Source organism: Pelophylax lessonae (genome assembly GCF_965119305.1).
Source record: "Pelophylax lessonae genome assembly, chromosome: 4".
NCBI classification, from domain to species: Eukaryota; Metazoa; Chordata; class Amphibia; order Anura; family Ranidae; genus Pelophylax; species Pelophylax lessonae.
In genome coordinates this window covers 609,658,212-609,675,448 of record NC_138771.1, presented here as the reverse complement: position 1 = coordinate 609,675,448, position 17,237 = coordinate 609,658,212, and the positions used below count along the sequence as shown (strand labels likewise).

At 40.7% G+C, this 17,237-nt stretch overlaps 1 protein-coding gene across 2 annotated transcripts in view; it reads left to right on the top strand.

The window, feature by feature from the left end:
* The window catches only part of LOC309553579 (uncharacterized protein), a 241,585-nt gene that overhangs the window by 204,142 nt on the left and 20,206 nt on the right, over window positions 1-17,237 (top strand). Inside the window, exon 1 of one of the 2 annotated variants that reach the window (XM_082254854.1) lies at window positions 171-441. The exons of the other annotated variant lie outside the window; for it this stretch is intronic. The gene's annotated coding sequence lies outside the window, so the exon portion shown is untranslated. Of the gene's footprint in view, window positions 1-170; window positions 442-17,237 lie in introns of those variants that run through there. 2 annotated transcript variants of the gene reach the window in all.

Here is a 17,237-nt window from a genome sequence, read left to right as displayed (position 1 = left end):
TAAAAATTTCAACAGTTTCTTACAATATTGATTAAAAGCGTAATTCACATAAATGATACAATAATTCAGGCGATTTTTACAATTACAAAAAGCATAAGTGCATGTGGATCTTGGATTTTGTGTCTGTCTGTAACGTCATTTTTTGTTTTTGCTTTGTCAGTACAAAAAAAAAAAGTGCCTTTTAAAAAAACAATCTTTACTGTGCATGTGCAAAGCTGGAAGGATGTTGTCACTCTTCCTAGTCTGTACAGGAAGGAACACAGAATAGTGGAGGGCTGATTACACTGTCCCCCTCCCCCAGCTTCAGAGTGCAGGCAGGCAGAGCGTGGAATGAAGTCACTGGACATTGCATGCAATGCTGTGTTCTCCTTCATACACTTCTTCTACATTGATCTGCCTGTAGAAGCCGCACAGTGTCCAGGATAGTCCTCCTCCTCAATGGTATGTAGATTTATTAATAGAATTTCTACAACCCAGCCAACACTCTGACACTTAATTCTATATGTACTGCACAGCATTCATGTCTGTATGATAACCCCCAGCATACCCATCCTGCTAGATACAAGACATACTAGGAATTGTAGTTCTACAAAATGTTACATTTTAACAAAGTTTATGTTCCTAGGAGCTATGAAGGTCTGCAACTGAACTCCAACATTAATACAACATATTATAATTACTAACTATATTTCTACCACATTGATATAGGAAAATTGACTTAATAACACAGAGTAATTTCCACTTCCTATGACAAGCCTGGCTTGAAACGCCAGGAGCGGTGTTCCGTAAGAATTACCTACCCACGAGAAAAACCTACCCTCGTCACTTCCGGTTGCACGGCAGTGTCTGTAATGCGGCGGTTACATTATAACAGCTGTGCTGCAATACGAGTCATCTCCGCTCTTGTCCCTGTCACTTCCCTGATCTGGGCTAGTAAATATAAAAGCGTCGGCAGCTGTATGAAAAGATAAATCACGGAGCCGAGAGCCGCTTTTATATTTACTAGCCCAGATCAGGGAAGTGTCAGGGACAGGAGCGGAGATGACTCGTATTGCAGCCCATCTGTTTTAATGTAACCGCCGCGTGGGTAGGTTTTTTTCACAGACACCGTGATCATTTCATCCTAGTGCGCATGCGCACTAGTCAGCTCCTCAGCAGCTCCATTACGTATCCGGGGCTGTGAGCATGCGCACTGCTGCGCTGAAAGGAGAAAATTCCGCGCAAATGGATCTGATTATTGGAATGGCTGCAGCCTACCCAAAAATATAGTACAAGACTATATCAAAAAATGAAGAAAGTATGATAGGGTAATTGGCGCTGCCAATAGTATTAAAAAATGTGTGTATATATATATATACACAAGGGAGTGGTATATCTGGCAAATGCAAAAACGATGTAAGAAAATGTGTAAAAAATGTGATAACAATGGTGTAACTAAAGGTCCTTATATATACCCAATGATTTCAATGTAATCTCACAATATGTATCTTAATCAACAGAGGATATGATTATATCATTAATAAATATTAATCATAAACCAGTAAAATGAAACAACATAAATAGATAAAAAAAATAAAATATGTGCGGTGCCAACAAGCAATAAATATATTTCAACCAGTGAAAAATAAGTGAATCTAAAAGTAATTATCGTGACTAGTGTAATAAATAATTTAAACACTAGGTGGCAGTATTGATAAAAAATGTAAAGTGTGGATATCCAAATAAATGACAGTTGTAAAGTGATAAAATGTGCCAAGTGGTATGTTAATATCAGGAGAAAACAATCAATACTAAAAAGGTGAAATAATGGATATCCAGGTGAAGAATTGATATATAAAATAAATAAAATATCGTGCCAAGTGAGATGATTTGAAATCTATAAAAACACTTATAGAAATTCCAAGGATAAAACTACATAGATAATTAGATAGTCCAAAAAAGTGCAAAAAAAGTCCAACAATTATTGATCAATGTAATGATCTTCCAAAAAGGTGCAACAATAATGTGCTATAAAGTGCCAGCGAAGGTTTTCATGGATGGAGGGGGTGCTTCCCAGTGATGGATCAGGTTGTGGGTGTCGGGTGAGGGAATTTCCGTGCTCCCCTTCCTACATAGCCCGCACTCACCAGAGAGCGGCACCCCTACAGGGGTAACCAGCGTTGGATTAATGGGGTCTTCCCCGGAAAGCTGCGGTGAGCCTCTCCACTCCTTCTGGGATCAAATGCACTTCCTCCTTCCAGCACTAATATAATTTAGGCAAACGATGTGGCATGGGATCTTGGGCAGCGCTCCAAAGTGTTATCAATGATGTCCGAGATTATATGGATAGAAAACACTAATATAGTGATGTACTGCAAAATGTGTCTGTTTATTAGGCATATAACATAAAGTACTCACATTTAAAATAACGATACAGTGTCCGTAAGCAGGTAGGGACCGCGAACCCCTCGTATAGCGGTACTTCCGGACGCCGTGCGTATCAGCAACCGGATTTGCGTGTCAAAGGGCGGAACTGACGTGCCTACGCTCTACGCGTTTCGTCATCAAGCTGACGTCATCAGGAGCAGCGTGAGGCTACGTGAGTCCCGCTTGTATAAATCCTAGTAGGTTGCCCAGCAACCGGAACGAGCGCCCAATCAGAAAATTCATACTAACGCGTCATAAGTTGTTGGGCAGTATTTAATAGTCAAAACTTAAAAGAAGTGTGGAACTCCCCGAAGGTTTAGTGGTGGCCAATGAATTTTATTCGGGAGCCAGAGTCAGCAGTTACTAGGGAAATCTGTTTGAATGGATTAATTAATAATATAACCACGGATAATAAAACTATGTTTAAAAATGGATTATTTAATGTTATAACCACGGATGTTAAAACTAAATATAAATTAATAGCAAAGGGATATAAAAGAGCGCCCAAGTTAATACGTCTATATTTTGAAGATTCTTCCCATCTATTTTGTGATTATTTACGTTTTGGTCCTTATAATATACCATATGGATTTACAAGGTTATATACAAGATTACATATGGGATGCTTATTGATATATGTTTTTTATTAGAAGTTTGCTAAATAATATATATCTTGTATATTTATATACCAACCAGTGGGTTGCCCGTCCACAGGAAATTAATGCCTTTCCTTTCCCATAGGTACAAATATTGAGGGAGATATAAAATTATTTACACGTATAAATCTTCATATTTTTATTGTTTGATAGACATTTTTTATTTCAAATAACATATAGACAATTTTTTTTATCATAATTTAATTTACATATCAGTCCCATAAATTTAATATAGACTTTAATGGAATTATTTTATAATTAATAATTTGTTCCGGGCGATTTTGCCAGAATCCTCTTATACCCGCAATAGGTTTTTTAATAATTTAAAAAAAAAAAAATATATATATATTTTTATTGAGAGTGCATATATTAATTTCATCCAAATACATTTTTATTTAATCCACTCTTGAGAAATATGGTTGATGATGCCAATTGAAAAAAAAAAAAAAAAAATTTTTTACATATGGAAAAATATTTAAATATATTCCTCATGTTTTTAATTACTTTTACATTTGTGATTACAGAATCTTCAAAATATAGACGTATTAACTTGGGCGCTCTTTTATATCCCTTTGCTATTAATTTATATTTAGTTTTAACATCCGTGGTTATAACATTAAATAATCCATTTTTAAACATAGTTTTATTATCCGTGGTTATATTATTAATTAATCCATTCAAACAGATTTCCCTAGTAACTGCTGACTCTGGCTCCCGAATAAAATTCATTGGCCACCACTAAACCTTCGGGGAGTTCCACACTTCTTTTAAGTTTTGACTATTAAATACTGCCCAACAACTTATGACGCGTTAGTATGAATTTTCTGATTGGGTGCTCGTTCCGGTTGCTGGGCAACCTACTAGGATTTATACAAGCGGGACTCACGTAGCCTCACGCTGCTCCTGATGATGTCAGCTTGATGACGAAACGCGTCGAGCGTAGGCACGTCAGTTCCGCCCTTTGACACGCAAATCCGGTTGCTGATACGCACGGCGTCCGGAAGTACCGCTATACGAGGGGTTCGCGGTCCCTACCTGCTTACGGACACTGTATCGTTATTTTAAATGTGAGTACTTTACTTTATGTTATATGCCTAATAAACAGACACATTTTGCAGTACATCACTATATTAGTGTTTTCTATCTATATAATCTCGGACATCATTGATAACACTTTGGAGCGCTGCCCAAGATCCCATGCCACATCGTTTGCCTAAATTATATTAGTGCTGGAAGGAGGAAGTGCATTTGATCCCAGAAGGAGTGGAGAGGCTCACCGCAGCTTTCCGGGGAAGACCCCATTAATCCAACGCTGGTTACCCCTGTAGGGGTGCCGCTCTCTGGTGAGTGCGGGCTATGTAGGAAGGGGAGCACGGAAATTCCCTCACCCGACACCCACAACCTGATCCATCACTGGGAAGCACCCCCTCCATCCATGAAAACCTTCGCTGGCACTTTATAGCACATTATTGTTGCACCTTTTTGGAAGATCATTACATTGATCAATAATTGTTGGACTTTTTTTGCACTTTTTTGGACTATCTAATTATCTATGTAGTTTTATCCTTGGAATTTCTATAAGTGTTTTTATAGATTTCAAATCATCTCACTTGGCACGATATTTTATTTATTTTATATATCAATTCTTCACCTGGATATCCATTATTTCACCTTTTTAGTATTGATTGTTTTCTCCTGATATTAACATACCACTTGGCACATTTTATCACTTTACAACTGTCATTTATTTGGATATCCACACTTTACATTTTTTATCAATACTGCCACCTAGTGTTTAAATTATTTATTACACTAGTCACGATAATTACTTTTAGATTCACTTATTTTTCACTGGTTGAAATATATTTATTGCTTGTTGGCACCGCACATATTTTATTTTTTTTATCTATTTATGTTGTTTCATTTTACTGGTTTATGATTAATATTTATTAATGATATAATCATATCCTCTGTTGATTAAGATACATATTGTGAGATTACATTGAAATCATTGGGTATATATAAGGACCTTTAGTTACACCATTGTTATCACATTTTTTACACATTTTCTTACATCGTTTTTGCATTTGCCAGATATACCACTCCCTTGTGTATATATATATATGCGCACTGCTGCGCTGCTCAGCTGTTTCTGGCAGGAAGTGACGAGGGTAGGTTTTTCTCACGGGGTAGGTAATTCTCACGTTACACCGGCCCCCTCCTCAATTGGTTTTGGATCGATTGTTAAAGGTATGATGACTGGATATCGTAATCACATGTTTATATTTTGTTGTTGGAGACACTCGCTAATTGACGATATACAGGTGCATCTCATAACATTAGAATATCATCAAAAAGTTCATTTATTTCAGTAATTCAGCATAAACAAGGGGGATAAAGGGATAAGTGAGGCCTCAAACTCCCCAAATATAGAGGTACTCACTGGGAAAAGGGGGGAAATAGAAATGGGAAATAGACTGGATTTTGGGGTACCGATACCTTTAAGTTAATATAGCTTAGATAGCATTGTTTGAAAGTAACTTTATTGAATATAGAAAATCAATCAATACATAATTACAACAATTATGACAAAATCACATATAATTGACATAGTTGATAACAGCGAAAAATTGACTTAAATGTGGAGAATAGTCGGGATATCTCCACAGTTTTCTCTACATGTTTTGCGGACTGGGCCACTTCTTCAAGAGAATATAGTGCATGAATTTTTACCAGAGTCTACAGAATAAAGCAAAAATTGATTCAGAAACAAAAACATCTATAACCAAACCGTAAGGCATAGAGGGTCTTTATCATTGTGTATAGGGAGAGGTATCCACCTTACCTGTGGTCACTATAGGGCATGAATGCACCAGAGGGGGAAACGGTTTGGTTATAGATACATAGTTACATAGATGTTTTTGTTTCTGAATCAATTTTTGCTTTATTCTGTAGAATCTGGTAAAAATTCATGCACTATATTCTCCTGAAAAAGCGGCCCAGTCCGCGAAACATGTAGAGAAAACTGTGGAGATATCCCGACTATTCTGCACATTTAAGTAAATTTTTAGCTGTTATCAACTATGTCAATTATATGCGATTTTGTCATAATTGTTGTAATTATGTATTGATTGATTTTCTATATTCAATAAAGTCACTTTTAAACAATGCTATCTAAGCTATATTAACTTAAAGGTATCGGTACCCCAAAATCCAGTCTATTTCCTATTTCTATTTCCCCCCTTTTCCCAGTGAGTACCTCTATATTTGGGGAGTTTGAGGCCTCACTTATACCTTTATCCCCCTTGTTTATGCTGATATTTTTCTGGAAGTTGGTACCATTTCTCTGTAGATTATTTTAGGCATCTAACACTCTATTTCAGTAATTCAATTCAAAAAGTGACACTTTTTATATATTTTTTTATTTTTATTTTTTTTATTATATATATTTTATAAAGATGCGTTACACACAGACAGTGATATATTTCAAGCATTTATTTCTTTTAATTTTGAAGATTATGACTTACAGCTAGTGAAGACCCAAATTCAGTATCTCAGAATATTAGAATATTACATAAGACCAATAAAAAAAGGGATTTTAAATACAGAAATGTTGGCTTACTGAAAAGTATGTCCATGTACAGTATAATATGCACTAAATACTTGGTCGGGGCTCCTTTTGCATGAATTACTGCATCAATACGGCGTGGCATGGAGGCGATCAGCCTGTGGCACTGCTGAGGTGTTATTGAAGCCCAGGTTGCTTTGATAGCGGCCTTCAACTTGTCTGCATTGTTGGGTCTGGTGTCTCTTATCTTCCTCTTGACAATATGCCACAGATTCTCTATGGGGTTTAGGTCAGGCGAGTTTGCTGGCCAATCAAGTACAGTGATACCATGATCATTAAACCAGGTATAGGTACTTTAGGCAGTGTGGGCGGTGCCAAGTCCTACTGGAAAATGAAATCAGCATCTCCATAAAGCTGGTCAGCAGAGGGAAGCATGAAGTGCTCTAGAATTTCCTGCGCTGACTTTGGACTTGATAAAACACAGTGGACCAACCCCAGCAGATGACATGGCTCCCCAAATCATCACTGACTGTGGGAAGTTTTGCATTTTATTTGGAAACCAAGGTCACAGAGTCTGGAGGAAGAGTGGAGAGGCACAGAATCCAAGTTGCATGAGGTCCAGTGTGAGGTTTCCACAGTCAATGATGATTTGGGGAGCAGGACTTGGCACCTGCCCACACTGCCAAAACTACCAATACCTGGTTTAATGTATCAGTGTTTGATTGGCCAACAAACTCGCCTGGCCTAAACCCCATAGAGAATCTGTGGTGTATTTGCAAATGAAAGATGAAAGACACCAGACCCAACAATGCAGACGAGCTGAAGGCCGCTATCAAAGCAACCTGGGCTTCCATAACACCTTAGCAGTGCCACAGGCTGATCGCCTCCATGGCACGCCGCACTGATGCAATAATTTATGCAAAAGGAGCCCCAACCAAGTATTGAGTGCATACTATACTGTACATGGACATACTTTTCAGTAAGAATATTTCTGTATTAAAAATCCTTTTTTTTTTTTTTTAATGGTCTTATGTAATATTCTAATTTTCTGAGATACTGAAATTTGGGTTTTCACTAGCTGTAAGTCATATTCATTTGGTTTGCATTCATGAGTGCCGTCTTAGCAAGCAGCAGTGGGGGAAGACGAGGATCGGGGCTGCTCTCTGCAATACCATTACACAGAGCAGGGAAGTAGGACACAACATTACACAGAGTAGGGAAGTATAACACACCATTACACAGAGCAGGGAAGTAGGACACAACATTACACAGAGTAGGGAAGTATAACACACCATTACACAGAGCAGGGAAGTAGAACAATCCATTATACACAGCAGGGAAGTATAAAACACCATTACACAGAGCAGGGAAGTAAAATAAACCTTTTACACAGAGCAGGGAAGTAGAACAAACCATTACACGGCACAGGGAAGTGAAACAAATGTATTACACAGAGCAGGGAAGTAGAACAATCCATTACACACAGCAGGGAAGTATAACAAACCATTACACAGAGCAGGGAAGTATCACAAATAATTACATAGAGTAGGGAAGTATGACATGTTTATTATTATTTATTTTTATTTTTTTTTTAAAAAAAAATTGCCTTTAGAATCACTTTAATTTTCTGACTGATGTTCCACTTCCTGTTTCTTCCCTATTCAATGCAGAGAGGAATTCAAATCTTCCCCTAATCACCACCCACATGAAGAAACACCCACAGTAATCCTTAGACCCGCCCACATCAACTCCCACAGCTGCTACAAGTGACTCCCATAGCCTGCCCCGAAACTACAGAGGCTCAAAGGATCATGGGACATGTAGTATCAGGACTGGTAAAGGAAGGAAACAGGAAGTCAGAGAACTTAGAAATTCAGACTGGAGGAAGAGTGACATTCCAGACACAGAAACCTGCTGTATACAGCTAAAGTAGGTAAGATACAGAGAAACTGACACTGGGGTTGTGATGCATCTGTTGTTTTTGGGAAGGAAAACCTGGAGTTCTGCTTTAACCATGTCACTAAAAAAATGAAAATTAAGGCTGGCCATACATCGAGCACATTTCTTTCTTGAAACCACGGGTTGCAGGAAAGAAATGCGCTTGATTCCCCCATCAACACAGACAGTGCTGACAGGGAAATCCCTCCTGCCAAGCCCTTGTCTTTACCCTTTGTCTTGTCCCTTGTCTTCTTGTCTATGGCAAGAGAATCCAGCTGGCTGGTTGTAACCAAGTTGATCAATCAATAAAATTGGTACATTTAGTCTGCCCATTAACAGTTCGAACCTCGGCTGGTTTGTGCTGAACTGGCCAACATTCGAACCCTGTATGCCCGGACTAAGGTTAGCAAGCTTTTTGATTGGGATGAAGGAACTTGACTGGCCTGCACAGAGTCCTGACCGCAATAGAACACCTTGGGAGGAATTTGAGCGAAGACCGCTAGGCAGGCCTTCTCGTCCAACATCAGTGCCTGACCTCACAAATGCACTTCTGGAAGAATGGTCAAACATTCTCATAGACACGATCCTAAAACTTGGGGACAGCCTTCCAAGAAGAGTTGAAGCTGTTATAGCTGCAAAGGGTGGGCCAACTCAATATTGAACCCTACGGACTAAGACTGGGATGCCATTAACCCCCTTAGCGGTAACCCCGAGCGTGACTCGGGGTGTTTTTTTTCATGCTAGGATCGGTATCCCCGAGTCACGCTCGGGGTAGATGTGCAGAGCCTGCAGCGGGGTTCCTTACCTTCTCCTGGCGATCCAGCGATTATCTCCCATTGCTGTGAACGCCGCCGAGATCCCCGGCGTCCGTTGCTCTGATGACTTCCTGGTTCTGTTCCCTGCAGCAGCAATGGTGCATGGGAGCGGAACTGGGAGGGAAATTCAAATGTTGCACAAACACATAAAAAGGAGGTGATACAATTATAATTATAGAATATAGATTATAATGATAAATTTATACTTATTATAATTATTATAATTATATAAGTATTATAATTATATATGTATATATTATACTTATTATAATTATATAAGTATAATTATACTTATTATACTTATTATAAATATTATAAATTATTACAAATAATTATAATTACAAATATAGATTATAATTCATGCGTTGGTTGTTTCAAATTTATCACATCTGGGATGTCTACTAGTCTTGTTTTGGTCAGGTTTAAGTAAGTAATTACTAAGAATTGTAGGCCTATAATACATAACGCCAAATTTCCATGCAAAAAATTGTACCGCTTTTGGTACATAATTCCTGACATAATCCTACCGCCAGGGAGGTTAACTTTCATGTGCATATAAAGGCCGGCGTACCAATACTTTTGGTAATATAGTGTAATTTTGGGGGGAAAAAAAGCCAAAACAAATACATGTAATGTATTGCAGCTTATTGCAACAAAAAATTTTGATCTTGCTAGAAATCTTGTGCTGTGAAAAAAAAAAAAAAAGAAAAGTATTTTTTTTTCTAGAAAAAATAAATAAAAGCCATATATTTTCATAGTGCTTTATAAAGCTGGGGTTATATGTTTGATATAAAAGTTGTATCCCTTACCTTTGTGGTTATTGAAAGGATTACCAATGTGTAGTTCTACGTACCACCAGTAACAGCATTACAACACTAAAAGCATTCAAAGTAAAGGGCCGTTCACATGGGCCGAATATTGGGTGGTATCAGCCGGATCAAAAGAGGTCAGCCAACATTCGGCCAGTGTGTACGGGCCATGACTGGAAAAGGACCTGCCAATCCGCGTTCAATTAGCACTTTCAGCCAATGGCTGGGAGCGCTGACCAGTGTGTTCTGGTGGGGGGGCCATCCCCCTGTCAGAACACAATAGCTCAGCAGGGAAGATCGCTGTACTAACATCATACTGTTAGTACAGTGACTCCTCCCAAGCTCTCCCGTTTTCATTCATTCATTCGTTCAGCCCACTGGGGAAAAAAAAAAATGATAATAGCGTGTACCAAGCTTTAGAAAGAGTAGTGACACTAAGTACACATATGAAGATATGATACAAGCAACCAAAAAGTGTATTCAAACAAAAACTCAAGAACAAGAATGTAATATATTGCAGCTTTCTAGTCCTTAGATGTAGTGGCTGATTTTTGCTTCTAATTCTAGTATCTGCAATTACAGAAAAACACTGTTGACCTTGCTTGAAGGGGTTGTAAAGTCAAAAGGTTTTTTATCTTACTTTCAATCATTTTTATTGAAGTTTCAAATCAGTTAACAAGTATAGTAAAGTTCAAATAAACCTATAAAGAGACTGGATTATGTAACAAACTGACACAGGTAAGGCAGAAATACAGTCAACCAAGAGGATATTCAACAAAGTAGGTTAAATATGTTTACAAACTTTAGAAAACAACGAGAGTACCAAGGAATGATACCAAATACCCTGAGGTGCTATAAATTGTTGAGCTGGCAAGTGCTCCCGGTGAATCCGTTGATAGACCAGGTTACTCTGACAAGTCCCAGGGATTTTATACAGTAGGAACTCCCCATATAATGGGTCGGGGGAAGCTCCTGCCCAGGGATAGATTAAGTTATGAAGAGCGTCTGCAATCGCTTGATTTATTCTCCCTGGAGAAGAGACGCCTGAGAGGGGACATGATAGCAATTTATAAATATCTCAATGGTGATCACAGCATTGAAAATAAGCTATTCAGTCGGAAGGATTGCATGAGGACTAGAGGGTATACAATGCGTTTAGAGGAGAAGCGTTTTAACCTCAGGCAACGTGGGGGGTTCTTTACTGTTAGGGCTACAAGATTGTGGAATTCTCTACCACAAGAGGTGGTTTCTGCGGGAAGTATGGTGGCTTTCAAAAGACTCTTAGACTTATATCTCAAGAATCAGAACATTCAGGGGTATGTGAGATGATTACAGCCACACACACCTACACAGGTTGAACTAGGTGGACTATTGTCTTTATTCAACCTCACCTACTATGTAACTATGTAAGTTATCAATAAGATACAACAAATGTGAGAGAATCTCATTTCAACCTCGGGGGTTAGAGCTGCAGTGTTTGAGGGGTATCCCTTGCAAATCATTGTGAACACACTCTGAGGACGCTCCTTTCGAACTGTAGCTCTGTGTATTATGCATGTGTAAAGTAACCAAACTGGTTAACATCTCGAACCAAGAAACCTGAGAGGCTATTATAATCCCAACAAGGGGATATAAAGCAATCTAACTATCCTCCCTTGTGGAAGAGTTAACAAAGCCTTTAACCTGTAGACCTCCTTAGGTGGAGGAGAGAAGTAAAAAGGAGAGAAGCGGAGAAATAGAAAGGTAATGGCAGAGGAAAGAAAGGGCCAGATAAGTCTATGGAATAAGGAGCCCTGCCAGAGCCTGGAAATTGGCATGTTACTGTGGAGGACTACAGGTTGTCTTAGGTATTTGCATGTACTTAGCCCATGGTTCCCATGTTGCTTCAAACTTCTTGACAGTGTCCTGTAGGATGCTGGCCATCTTTTCCTGGGCCATGATCCAAGAAATTTTCACTTTGCACTGCAACTGGAGACCAAGGGCTGTTTCCACGCTTTCGCTATTGTCAATTTAGCTCCTAAGAAAATAAAGTGTATGAGGCGTTTCATGTATTTTGGGGCCCTCTCCACTGGGAAGTTCAGAAGGGCTAATTGAGGGGTGTTACAACCCTGTAACCCATCTTATGATAGCAAAGATCCTTTTCCAGAACCCTCGTATTCTGGGACATTCCCACTAGGGCTGCAACTAACGATTAATTTGTCTGACGACTAATCTATCGATTATTTTTACGATTAGTCGACTAATCTAACGATTATTTTTATTTTATTTTTTTTTTGCTTAATTGAGTGTGTTTTTTATTAACTAATTAATCCTGTAATTAATACAGACCCCTCAGTAAGCCCCCTCCCAGTACAGACCCCACAGTAAGCCCTCCCACCTAGTACAGACCACTTAGTAAGCCCTCCCACCTAGTACAGACCACTTAGTAACCCCCCCCCCTCCCAGTGAAGACCCCTCAGTAAGTCCTCCCACCTAGTACAGACCACTTAGTAACCCCCCCCTCCCAGTAAAGACCCCTCAGTAAGTCCTCCCACCTAGTACAGACCACTTAGTAAGCCCCCCTCCCAGTGCAGACCCCTCAGTAAGTCCTCCCACCTAGTACAGACCACATAGTAAGCCCCCCCTACCTGCAGCCAGTCAGTAGGAAACACCCTATATGTCTCGTATGTAGGACTGTCCGGTCCAGAAGTGGTTAATAGAATTTAAATCATTTCTTCCCAGTTAAAACTATAGAAATAAAACAAAGTGCCCCGAAACAAAATACAGGAAGAGGAATTCGCACCCACTTCCATATTCAAGCAATGTAACAATCTCAGCTGTGTGATAAACAGCCAATCATGAGGGGAGCAGAAAACAGTAGGAATAAATGCAGCCAATGATCGCACAGATTCAGTCACTTAGCCAATCGTGGAAACCTAGAAGGCTTGACTATCCGGATTCCTGTGTTGGCAGCGCAGGCCGCAACAGCCAATAAGGAAAGGGAGACAAAGAAGCAGCAGCCAATCAGCTCAGCGCTATGCAAAGTTCGTGGCGTTTCCTGTCAGTGTAAAGTTCGGTGTTCCACCCCCCCGTTCCCAGGTACCTGAAGTAGTAGACCTGGCTCAGACCGAGCTGCCTAATGACCTCCTCCTTCTTCCAGCCCGGTGGCAGAGCCGGGCACTCCATCCTCTGCTTCTCCATCCAGCAGCGCTCACTGTCCTGGGTTTTGACTACACCATAACTCGTATGGCGATATGCTAGGTGGTAAAGGTTTGAAGATCCAGATAGGATGCAGGAAGTGGGATATTTGTTGAAGCCTACATTTTTCAGTAATTGGCATCCCTAGTTTATTGATGCAATGAATGGCATCAAAGAAGTGTTCGATTCTGTACATCCCCTTGTCTAACCACCATTGGAAGGCCTTAATGTTCATTCCTGGGGGGAATTGGGGATTATGAAAGAGGTGAGCTAGGGGTCGAATGGGAGAAACCAAGGTCTTGTGGTTCTTGAGACCGTCCCAAAGGGTCAACGAGTGAGAGAGTGTGGGGGCAAGGATTGCTGGACGAGTTTTAGAATTGCACCACATCAGATAGTCTACTGGGAATTGTGGAACTGCTTGTCGTTCCATATGAACCCAATTTGGTTTAGCATTCTTTGAGTAGATAACTGAAATCTGAGCTAATTGTGCCGCTTGATAGTATAGGAGTAAGTTCAGTAGACCCAAACTGCCCCTGTTACAGGCTCGGAAAAGCACTCTTTTTGCCAGTCTGTGTCCTTTTGAACCCCGAACGAATGCCACAATCTTTGCTTGGAAACTTCGTAAATGGTCTTTGTTAATAGGAAGGGGTAGGGAGTAAAAGAGATAAAGTATTCGTGGCAATAGCGTCATTTTAACCAAATTATTTCTACCTAACCAAGAGAGACTAAGCTGAGACCAAGACAGCAGGTCCTCATTTAGTTTTTGGTAATTAGGGGGGAAATTAAGTGAAAAAAGCCTGTCTATCCTGGAGGGGAGGTGTATTCCCAAATAGGGTATGGAAGTAGTACTCCAAGAGTATGGGAAGTGTTCCTTCAATCCAGATACCAGGGATTCCTGGACATTAATGTTAAGTGCTTCTGATTTAGACAAATTGACGCAAAGCCCTGAGATATCACCAAACCTGTCTAACAGTCGGTAAGCATTTGGGAGTGAAATGAGGGGGGGTGTAATAAAGAGAAGCAGGTCATCTGCAAAGAGTGTGCATCTGCAAAGAGTGTGTGTGGGGACCGCATCTGACTCCATTAACGTCTGGATGGTTTCTATGGCTAGGGTTTTGATCGCTATTGCGAAAATCAGGGGTGAGAGTGGACAACCTTGTCTCGTACCTCTAGCGATTGAGAAAAGCTAGTAGTATCCCTCTAAACGCACCCTTTCCTCGGGGGTTGCATAATGTGCACGTAAGACATTTTTGAAGTTCTGGCCGAACCCCCAGTGCTGTAGTATGGTGAAGAGGTAAGGCCAAGAAACAAAATCAAATGCCTTCTGAAGGTCTATGGACAATAGAAACCCCTTCTTTGTAGACCCCCCATCCCAGTTTGATCACAATAATGATATGATATCTATTGCTCTCCTGATTTGATCAGGGCCCTGTCTGCCAGGGATAAAGCCTACCTGGTATTTATGGACATATAGGCTTAAAAAGGACTCAGCCTATCAGTCAGGATCTTGGTTAAGATTTCAGGTCATTATTTAGTTCAGGAGTGGAACTAAGCTTGAGGGTTTTGATGACAGAGATAAATTCCTCTTCTTTTATCGGGGCTTCCATTCTGTTTAACCTTCCTAGCGGTATTCCCGAGTGTGGCTCGGGGTTACATTTCAGTGCCAAAAGCGGTAACCCCGAGCCACACTCGGGTACCGCCAGAAGCATCGCTGGATCTTGGTAGAGGGGTTACTTACCTTGTCACCGGGATCCAGCGATGTATGCAGGCAGTGTGCGGCGGCGGATCTTCCTCCCGATGCTCTCTGTGCCCCGGCTTCCTTCTCCTGCGACGTGACGCTCGCAGGGGGGTGGAACCGGCAGCAAATTTAAAAGTAAAACACACCAAACACACTGATACAATGCAAAATAAAATAAATTCACATTAGATTGCCCCCCAGTGCCCTTTCCTGCAATTTTACTGTACTTTTTATGTATATATATATATATATATATATATATATATATATATATATATATATATATATAATATATGTATACGTATATATATATATATATATATATATATATATATATATATATATATATATATATATATATATAATATATACATACATACATACTTTAACTTATTTATAGTCATTTATTATATTACAATTTATGATTTTGTGTTTCAAATTTTATCATACCCGAGATGTTATAAAGAAGGACGCACAGTGAAAAAAATCATATATAAATAGTTGGTTTGGGCTGCTCGTTCTTAAGAATTACATGCAAAATAATGGTACCGCTTTCAGCACCTAAAATCTGAAAGAATCATACTGCCAGGGAGGTTAAGTGCCGATTTTCAGGTTTTTTTTATCTTAATGCATTCTATGCATTAAGATAAAAAGCCTTCTGTGTGCAGCAGCCCCCCCTAATGCTTACCTGAGCCCCCTCGCGACCCAGCGATGTCCATGACTGTCTCAGCCGTCCGGGACTCCCCTCCTCATTGGCTAAATAACAGCAGTGGTGCCATTGGCTCCCAATCAATCAAAGTCAGTTAGCCAATGAGGGTGGAGTGGGTGAGGGGCAGAACCGCAGCTCCATGTCTGAATGGATACACAGAGCTGTGCCTCGGCTCGGGTACCCCATAGAAAGCTGCTTGCTGTGGGGGCACTCAAAGGGAGGGAGGGGCCAGAAGAGCAAAAGAGGGAACCGAGAAGAGGAGGATCCAGGCTGCTCTGTGCAAAACCAACTGCCCAGAGGAGGTAAGTATAACATGTTTGCTATTTTTATTGAAGAAAATAGATTTTACAATCACTTTAATATCTTGTATTTTTGTAATTTCCTGTGCTCTGAACTGAAATCTCAGACAATGTTTAAACCTTCCAAGCTCTCTGTGAACACCTCTTTTATGTAATAAAATTGGGGGGTAGTTTCTCCTCAGTGTGTGCTCTCTATCTAGGTTTTCCTCAGTGTGTGCTCTCTATCTAGGTTCTCCTTAGTGTGCGCTCTCTGTCTCGGTTAGTATGCGCTCTCTATCTAGGTTCTCCTCAGTGTGCTCTCTCTGTCTCTGTTCTCCTCAGTTTGCGCTCTGTCTCAGTTCTCCTCAGTTTGCGCTCTCTGTCTAGGTTCTCCTCAGTGTGCTTTCTCTGTCTCGGTTTTCCTCAGTGTGCACTCTCTGTCCCGTTTTTCCTCAGTGTGCGCTCTCTGTTCTCTTTAGTGTGCGCTCTCTGTTCTCCACAGTGTGCTTTCTTGGTTCTCCTCAGTGTGTGTTCTCTGTGCTTGTAGTCCTCAGTGTGTGCTCTCTGTCTCGGTTCTCCTCAGTGGGCGCTCTCTGTCTTGGTTCTCCTCAGTGTGCGCTCTCTGTCTCGGTTTTCCTCAGTGTGCACTCTCTGTCCCGTTTTTCCTCAGTGTGCGATCTCTGTTCTCCACAGTGTGCGCTCTCTGTTCTCCACAGTGTGCTTTCTCCGTCTTGGTTCTCCTCAGTGTGTGTTCTCTGTGCTTGTAGTCCTCAGTGTGTGCTCTCTGTCTCGGTTCTCCTCAGTGTGCGCTCTCTGTCTCGGTTCTCCTCAGTGTGCGCTCTCTGTCTCGGTTCTCCTCAGTGTGCGCTCTCTGTCTCGGTTCTCCTCAGTGGGCGCTCTCTGTCTCGGTTCTCCTCAGTGTGCACTCTCTGTCTCGGTTCTTCTCAGTGTGCGCTCTCTGTCTCGGTTCTCCTCAGTGTGCTCTCTCTGTTTTGGTTCTCCTCAGTGTGCGCTCTCTGTCTCGGTTCTCCTCAGTGTGCGCTCTCTGTCTCGGTTCTCCTCAGTGTGCGCTCTCTGTCTCGGTTCTCCTTAGTGTGCTCTGTCTGTCTCGTTTCTCCTCAGTGTGTGCTCTCTGTCTCGGTT